This window comes from Salmo salar, chromosome 11, assembly GCF_965601325.2.
Source record: "Salmo salar chromosome 11, fSalSal1, whole genome shotgun sequence".
NCBI lineage: Eukaryota > Metazoa > Chordata > Actinopteri > Salmoniformes > Salmonidae > Salmo > Salmo salar.
Genome location: NC_138301.1, coordinates 56,587,969 through 56,600,100, shown reverse-complemented (window position 1 = coordinate 56,600,100; position 12,132 = coordinate 56,587,969).

Sequence of the window (12,132 nt, the reverse complement as noted above, 5' to 3'; positions counted from 1 at the left end):
CACACCTCTTCATCCTGCAGCAGCTCACTGATCCCATATGGAACAGAAGAGAAACAGCTGGCCGAGAGAGAGATGGCTGGTCTAACATTAGGCTGCTACCTGCAGGCAGACCTGTGTTTGTGTTACCAAGCGAGACAGACAGTGGCCAGCGTTCCAAATGGCACCCGTAAGTAAAGCACTTCACTGTTTGTCCACACCTGTTTACAAAAGCATTGATTTGATTCCCTATATTGTGCACTATATAGGGAATAGTGTCCCGTTCGGGATGCCGTCCGTGATTCGTCGACCCCCAGGAAAACGGAGATGGGATGAGGAAATGAAGGCTGTTTATATGTATGCTGTGTTTATATGATGGATGGTAGGATGGATGGGGAGGTGATGGTGGTATATGTAATGTGACTGTTTGTTTCGCCTGACAGATGCTGGTGGTCGCAGCAAGAGGAGGGGTCAGTAAATACCACCAGCGTTGTACAGGAGAAGAGGAGGGAGGCACTTCACGGGAACAGCCACAGGAACAGCCACAGGAAGAGCCACAGGAACAGTGACATTATTTATTTGTATTTTGTTTGTTTTATTATAAATGTACATATTTCCTCAACTACTGTACCTCAACTACCTCGTACCCCTGCACATCGACTCGGTACCGCTGCACATCGACCCGGTACCCCGGTACATCGACTCTGTACCCCGGCAAATCGACTCGGTACCCCTGCACATCAACTCGGTACCCTTGCACATTGACTCAGTACCCCGGCACATCGACTCGGTACCCCTGCACATTGACTCGGTACCCCTGCACATCGACTCGGTACCCCTGCACATCGACTCGGTACCCCTGCACATCGACTCGGTACCCCGGCACATCGACTCGGTACCCCTGCACATTGACTCGGTACCCCGGCACATCGACTCGGTACCCCTGCACATCGACTCGGTACCCCTGCACATCGACTCGGTACCCCGGCACATCGACTCGGTACCCCTGCAAATTGACTCGGTACCCCGGCACATCGACTCGGTACCCCTGCACATCGACTCGGTACCCCGGAACATCGACTCGGTACCCCAGCACATCAATTTGGTACCCTTGCACATCGACCCGGTACCCCTGCACATCGACTCGGTACCCCGGAACATCGACTCGGTATACCGGCACTTCGACTCAGTACACTTGCACATCGACTCGGTACCACTGCACATTGACTTAGTACCCCGGCACATCGACTCGGTACCCCGGCACATCGACTCGGTACCCCTGCACATTGACTCGGTACCCCGGCACATCGACTCGGTACCCCTGCACATCGACTCGGTACCCCGGAACATCGACTCGGTACCCCAGCACATCAATTTGGTACCCCTGCACATCGACCCGGTACCCCTGCACATCGACTCGGTACCCCGGAACATCGACTCGGTATCCCGGCACTTCGACTCAGTACCCCTGCACATCGACTCGGTACCCCGGCACATCGACTCGGTACCCCTGCACATCGACTCGGTAACCCAGCACATCGACTTGGTACCCCTGCACATCGACCCCGTACCCCTGCACATCGACTTGGTACCCCGGAACATCGACTCAGTATCCCGGCACTTCGACTCAAGTACCCCGGCACATCGACTCGGTACCCCGGCACATTGACTCTGTACCCCTGCACATTCACTCGGTACCCCTGCACATCGACTCGGTACCCCTGCACATCGACTCGGTACCCCGGCACATCGACTCGGTACCCCTGCACATCGACTCAGTACCCCTGCACATCGACTCGGTACCCCTGCACATCGACTCGGTACCCCTGCACATCGACTCGGTACCCCGGCACATTGACTCTGTACCCTGGCACATTGACTCAGGACCCCGGCACATTGACTCAGTACCCCGGCACATCGACTCGGTACCCCTGCACATTGACTCAGTACTGCTACTCCTTTATATATAGTCTCATTATTGTTATTTTATTGTTACTATTTCCTTTTTTTATTTTGCTAAGTTTTCCTACTTTTTAACTGTGCGTTGTTGGTTAAGGGCTCGTCAGTAAACGTTTCACAATAAAGTTTACACCTGTTTTATTCAACGCATGTGACAAATAACATTTGATTTGATTTGAAATGACTTTTCAATGTATAAACGAAACAATCACATTTTCACGAATAAAAACAAGTACGCATTAGATCTATTCTGTTGCGGGCCAGGCCAGCCATGGACAGCCATGTATTGGTTGGTTTGGTTTATTCTGTTGCGTGCCAGGCCTGCCATGGACAGCCGTGTATTGGTTGGTTTGGTTTATTCTGTTGCGGGCCAGGCCAGCCATGGACAGCCGTGTATTGGTTGGTTTGGTTTATTCTGTTGCGGGCCAGGCCAGCCATGGACAGCCGTGTATTGGTTGGTTTGGTTTATTCTGTTGCGGGCCAGGCCAGCCATGGACAGCCGTGTATTGGTTGGTTTGGTTTATTCTGTTGCGGGCCAGGCCAGCCATGGACAGCCGTGAATTGGTTGGTTTGGTGTAAGGGCCTGTGACAGCGGAGGTGGGAGATATATTGACTCCAACGCGCCAGAATAGTGGTGTCTATAAGTGCTCTATAATAGCGTGGCTAGTCCCGGCGCTGCCACCGATCCAAAAGGTCATGACAGCAGGAGTAAATTACATATTAACTATTGTGGAATACTCAGGGGGTCACGGCAGTGTGGTTAACCCCTGACCTTTAACCTCCAATGTTTGCTGTTCCACCTTAAAAGATGGAGGGATTAAGATAGCGCTGTCATAGCTGGTTACAGACCAGGGACTGAGGACTGTGTATAGCTGGTTACAGACCAGGGACTGAGGACTGTCTATAGCTGGTTACAGACCAGGGACTGAGGACTGTGTATAGCTGGTTACAGACCAGGGACTGAGGACTGTGTATAACTGGTTACAGACCAGGGACTGAGAACTGTGTTTACAGACCAGGGACTGAGTACTGTGTTTACAGACCAGGGACTGAGGACTGTGTTTACAGACCAGGGACTGAGGACTGTGTTTACAGACCAGGGGCTGAGGACTGTGTTTACAGACCAGGGACTGAGGACTGTGTTTACAGACCAGGGACTGAGGATTGTGTTTACAGACCAGGGTGTCTTTATTCTTTAATAAAATACTTATTATGTGTGTGTTTATTTCTCAGTGACTAGTTATGTTATAATCATGTCAGACGACTACTATCAGTTATGAGAAGAAAAATATCCACATCGTCTTCGTATACGCATTCAATGCCTAGCTGGTATTCAAATGAGCTGGGAATTATTTTAAGACAAATAAGATAAGCTAAATGTATGGTGAAAACGATGATTCACACCAAACATCGAATCGCACCAAAGTACCAACTCTACCAAAGGGGAGTCTCCAGCCAGAAACCCCGTTTCATTCCACAGGGCATTACAGATGCATGTCCATCTCCTCAACTCTACCAAAGGGGAGACTCCACCCAGAAACCCCGTTTCATTCCACAGGGCATTACAGATGCATGTCCATCTCCTCAACTCTACCAAAGGGGAGACTCCACCCAGAAACCCCGTTTCATTCCACAGGGCATTACAGATGCATGTCCATCTCCTCAACTCTACCAAAGGGGAGACTACAGCCAGAAACCCCGTTTCATTCCACAGGGCATTACAGATGCATGTCCATCTCCTCAACTCTACCAAAGGGGAGACTACAGCCAGAAACCCCGTTTCATTCCACAGGGCATTACAGATGCATGTCCATCTCCTCAACTCTACCAAAGGGGAGACTCCACCCAGAAACCCCGTTTCATTCCACAGGGCATTACAGATGCATGTCCATCTCCTCAACTCTACCAAAGGGGAGACTCCACCCAGAAACCCCGTTTCATTCCACAGGGCATTACAGATGCATGTCCATCTCCTCAACTCTACCAAAGGGGAGACTCCACCCAGAAACCCCGTTTCATTCCACAGGGCATTACAGATGCATGTCCATCTCCTCAACTCTACCAAAGGGGAGACTACAGCCAGAAACCCCCTTTCATTCCACAGGGCATTACAGATCCATGTCCATCTCTTCAACGTCGGCCCTCGTCTTGCAGATTAAGGTCTGGAATTAAAGTGTGTTTAATATGCTTCTAAAACAGGTACTGGACTGGAGGGGGACTGACCTGCAGGGATATGATTACTGTTGGAGTGGTTTATGTCTACGTCTGCTCTGAACACACACACACACACACACACACACACACACACACACACACACACACACACACACACACACACACACACACACACACACACACACACACACACACACACTGTTCGATGGAGGGAGCTCTGGAAGCCACACCATCACCTCATAACCCCGCTTGCCTGCCAGGGTGCCTGCCAGGGTGCCTGCCACACATATACTAATAATATCATTGAACATGATTTAAATTGTTTTTGAATTAACCACACTTCTACTTCTAAGCACATAATACAAAATCATTTCAAATCTAAATCAGCTGTCTGTTAACACAGAGGTAATCAGCCCTGCCAGGTTAGACTATAGAGGAGAGACTTGGGGAGAAGAGGGGGAGACTGAGGGAAGGAGAGGGGAGACTGGGGGAGGAGAGGGAGAGGAGAGGGGGAGACTGGGGAAGGAGAGGGGGAGGAGAGGGGGAGACTGGGGAAGGAGAGGGGGAGGAGAGGGGGAGACTGGGGAAGAGAGGGGGAGACTGGGGAAGGCGAGGGGGAGGGGGAGACTGGGGAAGGAGAGGGGGAGGAGAGGGGGAGGAGAGGGGGAGACTGGGGGAAGGAGAGGGGAGACTGGGGAAGAGAGGGGGAGGAGAGGGGAGACTGGGGAAGGAGAGGGGGAGGAGAGGGGGAGACTGGGGAAGAGAGGGGGAGACTGGGGAAGAGAGGGGGAGGAGAGGGGGTGACTGGGGGAAGGAGAGGGGGAGGAGAGGGGAGACTGGGGAAGGAGAGGGGGAGGAGAGGGGAGGAGAGGGGATACTGGGGAAGGAGAGGGGGAGGAGAGGGGGAGGAAAGGGGGAGGAGAGGGGAGGAGAGGGGATACTGGGGAAGGAGAGGGGGAGGAGAGGGGGAGACTGGGGAAGGAGAGGGGGAGACTGGGGAAGGAGAGGGGGAGGAGAGGGGATACTGGGGAAGGAGAGGTTGAGGAGAGGGGGAGACTGGGGAAGGAGAGGGGGAGGAGAGGGGGAGACTGGGGAAGGAGAGAGGGAGGAGAGGGGGAGACTGGGGAAGAGAGGGGGAGACTGGAGAAGGAGAGGGGGAGACTGGGGAAGGAGAGGGGGAGACTGGTGAAGGAGAGGGGGAGACTGGGGAAGGAGAGGGGGAGGAGAGGGGATACTGGGGAAGGAGAGGGGGAGGAGAGGGGAGACTGGGGGAAGAGAGGGGGAGACTGGGGGAGGAGAGGGGGAGACTGGGGAAGGAGAGGGGATACTGGGGGAAGAGAGGAGGAGACTGGGGAAGGAGAGAGGGAGGAGAGGGGAGGAGAGGGGATACTGGGGAAGGAGAGGGGGAGGAGAGGGGAGGATAGGGGAGGAGAAGGGATACTGGGGAAGGAGAGGGGGAGGAAAGGGGAGACTGGGGAAGGAGAGGGGGAGACTGGGGAAGGAGAGGGGGAGGAGAGGGGATACTGGGGAAGGAGAGGGGGAGGAGAGGGGATACTGGGGAAGGAGAGGGGGAGGAGAGGGGAGGAGAGGGGATACTGGGGAAGGAGAGGGGGAGGAGAGGGGGAGACTGGGGAAGGAGAGGGGGAGACTGGGGAAGGAGAGGGGGAGGAGAGGGGATACTGGGGAAGGAGAGGTTGAGGAGAGGGGGAGACTGGGGAAGGAGAGGGGGAGGAGAGGGGGAGACTGGGGAAGGAGAGAGGGAGGAGAGGGGGAGACTGGGGAAGAGAGGGGGAGACTGGAGAAGGAGAGGGGGAGACTGGGGAAGGAGAGGGGGAGACTGGTGAAGGAGAGGGGGAGACTGGGGAAGGAGAGGGGGAGGAGAGGGGATACTGGGGAAGGAGAGGGGGAGGAGAGGGGAGACTGGGGGAAGAGAGGGGGAGACTGGGGGAGGAGAGGGGGAGACTGGGGAAGGAGAGGGGATACTGGGGGAAGAGAGGAGGAGACTGGGGAAGGAGAGAGGGAGGAGAGGGGAGGAGAGGGGATACTGGGGAAGGAGAGGGGGAGGAGAGGGGAGGATAGGGGAGGAGAAGGGATACTGGGGAAGGAGAGGGGGAGGAAAGGGGAGACTGGGGAAGGAGAGGGGGAGACTGGGGAAGGAGAGGGGGAGGAGAGGGGATACTGGGGAAGGAGAGGGGGAGGAGAGGGGATACTGGGGAAGGAGAGGGGGAGGAGAGGGGAGGAGAGGGGATACTGGGGAAGGAGAGGGGGAGGAGAGGGGGAGACTGGGGAAGAAGAGGGGGAGACTGGGGAAGGAGAGGGGGAGGAGAGGGGATACTGGGGAAGGAGAGGGGGGGGAGAGGGGGAGACTGGGGAAGGAGAGGGGGAGGAGAGGGGGAGACTGGGGAAGGAGAGAGGGAGGAGAGGGGGAGACTGGGGAAGAGAGGGGGAGACTGGGGAAGGAGAGGGGGAGACTGGGGAAGGAGAGGGGGAGGAGAGGGGATACTGGGGAAGGAGAGGGGGAGGAGAGGGGAGACTGGGGGAAGAGAGGGGGAGACTGGGGGAGGAGAGGGGGAGGAGAGGGGGAGACTGGGGAAGGAGAGGGGATACTGGGGGAAGAGAGGGGGAGACTGGGGAAGGAGAGAGGGAGGAGAGGGGAGGAGAAGGGATACTGGGGAAGGAGAGGGGGAGGAGAGGGGAGGATAGGGGGAGGAGAGAGGGATACTGGGGAAGGAGAGGGGGAGGAGAGGGGAAACTGGGGAAGGAGAGGGGGAGGAGAGGGGATACTGGGGAAGGAGAGGGGGAGGAGAGGGGGAGACTGGGGAAGGAGAGGGGGAGGAGAGTGGGAGACTGGGGAAGGAGAGAGGGAGGAGAGGGGATACTGGGGGAAGAGAGGGGGAGACTGGGGAAGGAGAGGGGAGACTGGGGAAGAGAGGGGGAGGAGAGGGGAGACTGGGGAAGGAGAGGGGAAGGAGAGGGGGAGACTGGGGAAGAGAGGGGGAGGAGAGGGGGAGACTGGGGGAAGGAGAGGGGGAGGAGAGGGGAGACTGGGGGAAGGAGAGGGGGAGGAGAGGGGAGGAGAGGGGAGACTGGGGAAGGAGAGGGGGAGGAGAGGGGGAGACAAGGGGAAGGAGAGGGGAGACTGGGGAAGAGAGGGGGAGGAGAGGGGAGACTGGGGAAGGAGAGGGGGAGGAGAGGGGGAGACTGGGGAAGAGAGGGGGAGACTGGGGAAGAGAGGGGGAGGAGAGGGGGTGATTGGGGGAAGGAGAGGGGGAGGAGAGGGGAGACTGGGGAATGAGAGGGGGAGGAGAGGGGAGGAGAGGGGATACTGGGGAAGGAGAGGGGGAGGAGAGGGGGAGGAAAGGGGGAGGAGAGGGGAGGAGAGGGGATACTGGGGAAGGAGAGGGGGAGGAGAGGGGGAGACTGGGGAAGGAGAGGGGGAGACTGGGGAAGGAGAGGGGGAGGAGAGGGGATACTGGGGAAGGAGAGGGGGAGGATAGGGGGAGACTGGGGAAGGAGAGGGGGAGGAGAGGGGGAGACTGGGGAAGGAGAGAGGGAGGAGAGGGGGAGACTGGGGAAGAGAGGGGGAGACTGGGGAAGGAGAGGGGGAGACTGGGGAAGGAGAGGGGGAGACTGGGGAAGGAGAGGGGGAGACTGGGGAAGGAGAGGGGGAGGAGAGGGGATACTGGGGAAGGAGAGGGGGAGGAGAGGGGAGACTGGGGGAAGAGAGGAGGAGACTGGGGGAGGAGAGGGGGAGACTGGGGAAGGAGAGGGGATACTGGGGGAAGAGAGGGGGAGACTGGGGAAGGAGAGAGGGAGGAGAGGGGAGGAGAGGGGATACTGGGGAAGGAGAGGGGGAGGAGAGGGGAGGATAGGGGAGGAGAGGGGATACTGGGGAAGGAGAGGGGGAGGAAAGGGGAGACTGGGGAAGGAGAGGAGGAGACTGGGGAAGGAGAGGGGGAGGAGAGGGGATACTGGGGAAGGAGAGGGGGAGGAGAGGTGATACTGGGGAAGGAGAGGGGGAGGAGAGGGGAGGACAGAGGATACTGGGGAAGGAGAGGGGGAGGAGAGGGGGAGACTGGGGAAGGAGAGGAGGAGACTGGGGAAGGAGAGGGGGAGGAGAGGGGATACTGGGGAAGGAGAGGGGGGGAGAGGGGGAGACTGGGGAAGGAGAGGGGGAGGAGAGGGGGAGACTGGGGAAGGAGAGAGGGAGGAGAGGGGGAGACTGGGGAAGAGAGGGGGAGACTGGGGAAGGAGAGGGGGAGACTGGGGAAGGAGAGGGGGAGGAGAGGGGATACTGGGGAAGGAGAGGGGGAGGAGAGGGGAGACTGGGGGAAGAGAGGGGGAGACTGGGGGAGGAGAGGGGGAGGAGAGGGGGAGACTGGGGAAGGAGAGGGGATACTGGGGGAAGAGAGGGGGAGACTGGGGAAGGAGAGAGGGAGGAGAGGGGAGGAGAAGGGATACTGGGGAAGTAGAGGGGGAGGAGAAGGGAGGATAGGGGGAGGAGAGGGCATACTGGGGAAGGAGAGGGGGAGGAGAGGGGAAACTGGGGAAGGAGAGGGGGAGGAGAGGGGATACTGGGGAAGGAGAGGGGGAGGAGAGGGGGAGACTGGGGAAGGAGAGGGGGAGGAGAGAGGGAGACTGGGGAAGGAGAGAGGGAGGAGAGGGGATACTGGGGGAAGAGAGGGGGAGACTGGGGAAGGAGAGGGGAGACTGGGGAAGAGAGGGGGAGGAGAGGGGAGACAGGAGAGGAGAGGGGAAGGAGAGGGGGAGACTGGGGAAGAGAGGGGGAGGAGAGTGGGAGACTGGGGGAAGGAGAGGGGGAGGAGAGGGGAGACTGGGGGAAGGAGAGGGGGAGGAGAGGGGAGGAGAGGGGAGACTGGGGAAGGAGAGGGGAGACTGGGGAAGGAGAGGGGGAGGAGAGGGGATACTGGGGAAGGAGAGGGGGAGGAGAGGGGGAGACTGGGGGAAGGAGAGGGGGAGGAGAGGGGAGACTGGGGGAAGGACAGGGGGAGGAGAGGGGAGGAGAGGGGAGACTGGGGAAGGAGAGGGGATACTGGGGAAGGAGAGGGGGAGGAGAGGGGAGACTGGGGAAGGAGAGGGGAGGAGAGGGGAGACTGGGGAAGGAGAGGGGGAGGAGAGGGGGAGACTGGGGAAGGAGAGGGGGAGGAGAGGGGGAGGAGAGGGGGAGACTGGGGAAGGAGAGAGGGAGGAGAGGGGATACTGGGGGAAGAGAGGGGGAGACTGGGGAAGGAGAGGGGGAGACTGGGGAAGGAGAGGGGTAGGAGAGGGGATACTGGGGAAGGAGAGGGGGAGGAGAGGGAAGACTGGGGGAAGAGAGGGGGAGACTGGGGGAGGAGAGGGGGAGACTGGGGAAGGAGAGGGGATACTGGGGGCAGAGAGGGGGAGACTGGGGAAGGAGAGAGGGAGGAGAGGGGAGGAGAGGGGATACTGGGGAAGGAGAGGGGGAGGAGAGGGGAGGATAGGGGAGGAGAGGGGATACTGGGGAAGGAGAGGGGGAGGAGAGGGGAGACTGGGGAAGGAGAGGGGAGACTGGGGAAGGAGAGGGGGAGGAGAGGGGATACTGGGGAAGGAGAGGGGGAGGAGAGGGGGAGACTGGGGAAGGAGAGGGGGAGGAGAGGGGGAGACTGGGGAAGGAGAGAGGGAGGAGAGGGGATACTGGGGGAAGAGAGGGCGAGACTGGGGAAGCAGAGGGGAGACTGGGGAAGAGAGGGGGAGGAGAGGGGGAGACTGGGGAAGGAGAGGGGGAGGAGAGGGGGAAACTGGGGAAGGAGAGAGGGAGGAGAGGGGATACTGGGGGAAGAGAGAGGGAGACTTGGGAAGGAGAGGGGGAGACTGGGGAAGGAGAGGGAGGGAGAGGGGATACTGGGGAAGAAGAGGGGGAGGAGAGGGGAGACTGGGGGAAGAGAGGGGGAGACTGGGGAAGGAGAGAGGGAGGAGAGGGGAGGAGAGGGGAGACTGGGGGAAGAGAGGGGGAGACTGGGGGAGGAGAGCGGGAGACTGGGGAAGGAGAGGGGATACTGGGGGAAGAGAGGGGGAGACTGGGGAAGGAGAGAGGGAGGAGAGGGGAGGAGAGGGGATACTGGGGAAGGAGAGGGGGAGGAGAGAGGAGGATAGGGGAGGAGAGGGGATACTGGGGAAGGAGAGGGGGAGGAGAGGGGAGACTGGGGAAGGAGAGTGGGAGGAGATGGGGAGACTGGGGAAGGAGAGAGGGAGGAGAGGGGATACTGGGGGAAGAGAGGGCGAGACTGGGGAAGCAGAGGGGAGACTGGGGAAGAGAGGGGGAGGAGAGGGGGAGACTGGGGAAGGAGAGGGGGAGGAGAGGGGGAGACTGGGGAAGGAGAGAGGGAGGAGAGGGGATACTGGGGGAAGAGAGGGGGAGACTGGGGAAGGAGAGGGTGAGACTGGTGAAGGAGAGGGGGAGGAGAGGGGATACTGGGGAAGGAGAGGGGGAGGAGAGGGGAGACTGGGGGAAGAGAGGGGGAGACTGGGGGAGGAGAGGGGGAGACTGGGGAAGGAGAGGGGATACTGGGGGAAGAGAGGGGGAGACTGGGGAAGGAGAGAGGGAGGAGAGGGGAGGAGAGGGGATACTGGGGAAGGAGAGGGGGCGGAGAGGGGAGGATAGGGGGAGGAGATGGGATACTGGGGAAGGAGAGGAGGAGGAGAGGGGAGACTGGGGAATGAGAGGGGAGACTGGGGAAGGAGAGGTGGAGGAGAGGGGATACTGGGGGAGGAGAGGGGGATTAGAGGGGGAGACTGGGGAAGGAGAGGGGGAGGAGAGGGGGAGACTGGGGAAGGAGAGAGGGAGGAGAGGGGATACTGGGGGAAGAGGGCGAGAATGGGGAAGCAGAGGGGAGACTGGGGAAGAGAGGGGGAAGAGAGGGGAGACTGGGGAAGGAGAGGGGGAGGAGAGGGGGAGACTGGGGAAGAGAGGGGGAGGAGAGGGGGAGACTGGGGGAAGGAGAGGGGGAGGAGAGGGGAGACTGGGGAAGGAGAGGGGAGGAGAGGGGAGGAGAGGGGATACTGGGGAAGGAGAAGGGGAGGAGAGGGGGAGACTGGGGAAGGAGAGGGGGAGGAGAAGGGACACTGGGGAAGGAGAGGGGGAGGAGAGGGGAGACTGGGGAAGGAGAGGGGGAGGGGAGGGGAGACTGGGGAAGGAGAGGGGATACTGGGGAAGGAGAGGGGGAGGAGAGGGGGAGACTGGGGAAGGAGACGGGGAGGAGAGGGGGAGACTGGGGAAGGAGAGAGGGAGGAGAGGGGATACTGGGGGAAGAGAGGGGGAGACTGGGGAAGGAGAGGGGGAGACTGGGGAAGGAGAGGGGGAGGAGAGGGGATACTGGGGAAGGAGAGGGGGAGGAGAGGGGAGACTGGGGAAGGAGAGGGGGAGGAGAGGGGAGACTGGGGGAAGAGAGGGGGAGACTGGGGGAGGAGAGGGGGAGGAGAGGGGGAGACTGGGGAAGGAGAGGGAATACTGGGGGAAGAGAGGGGAAGACTGGGGAAGGAGAGAGGGAGGAGAGGGGAGGAGAAGGGATACTGGGGAAGTAGAGGGGGAGGAGAGGGGAGGATAGGGGGAGGAGAGGGGATACTGGGGAAGGAGAGGGGGAGGAGAGGGGAAACTGGGGGAGGAGAGGGGGAGGAGAGGGGATACTGGGGAAGGAGAGGGGGAGGAGAGGGGGAGACTGGGGAAGGAGAGGGGGAGACTGGGGAAGGAGAGAGGGAGGAGAGGGGATACTGGGGGAAGAGAGGGGGAGACTGGGGAAGGAGAGGGGAGACTGGGGAAGAGAGGGGGAGGAGAGGGGAGACAGGAGAGGAGAGGGGAAGGAGAGGGGGAGACTGGGGAAGAGAGGGGGAGGAGAGGGGGAGACTGGGTGAAGGAGAGGGGGAGGAGAGGGGAGACTGGGGGAAGGAGAGGGGGAGGAGAGGGGAGACTGGGGAAGGAGAGGGGAGACTGGGGAAGGAGAGGGGAGGAGAGGGGATACTGGGGAAGGAGAGGGGGAGGAGAGG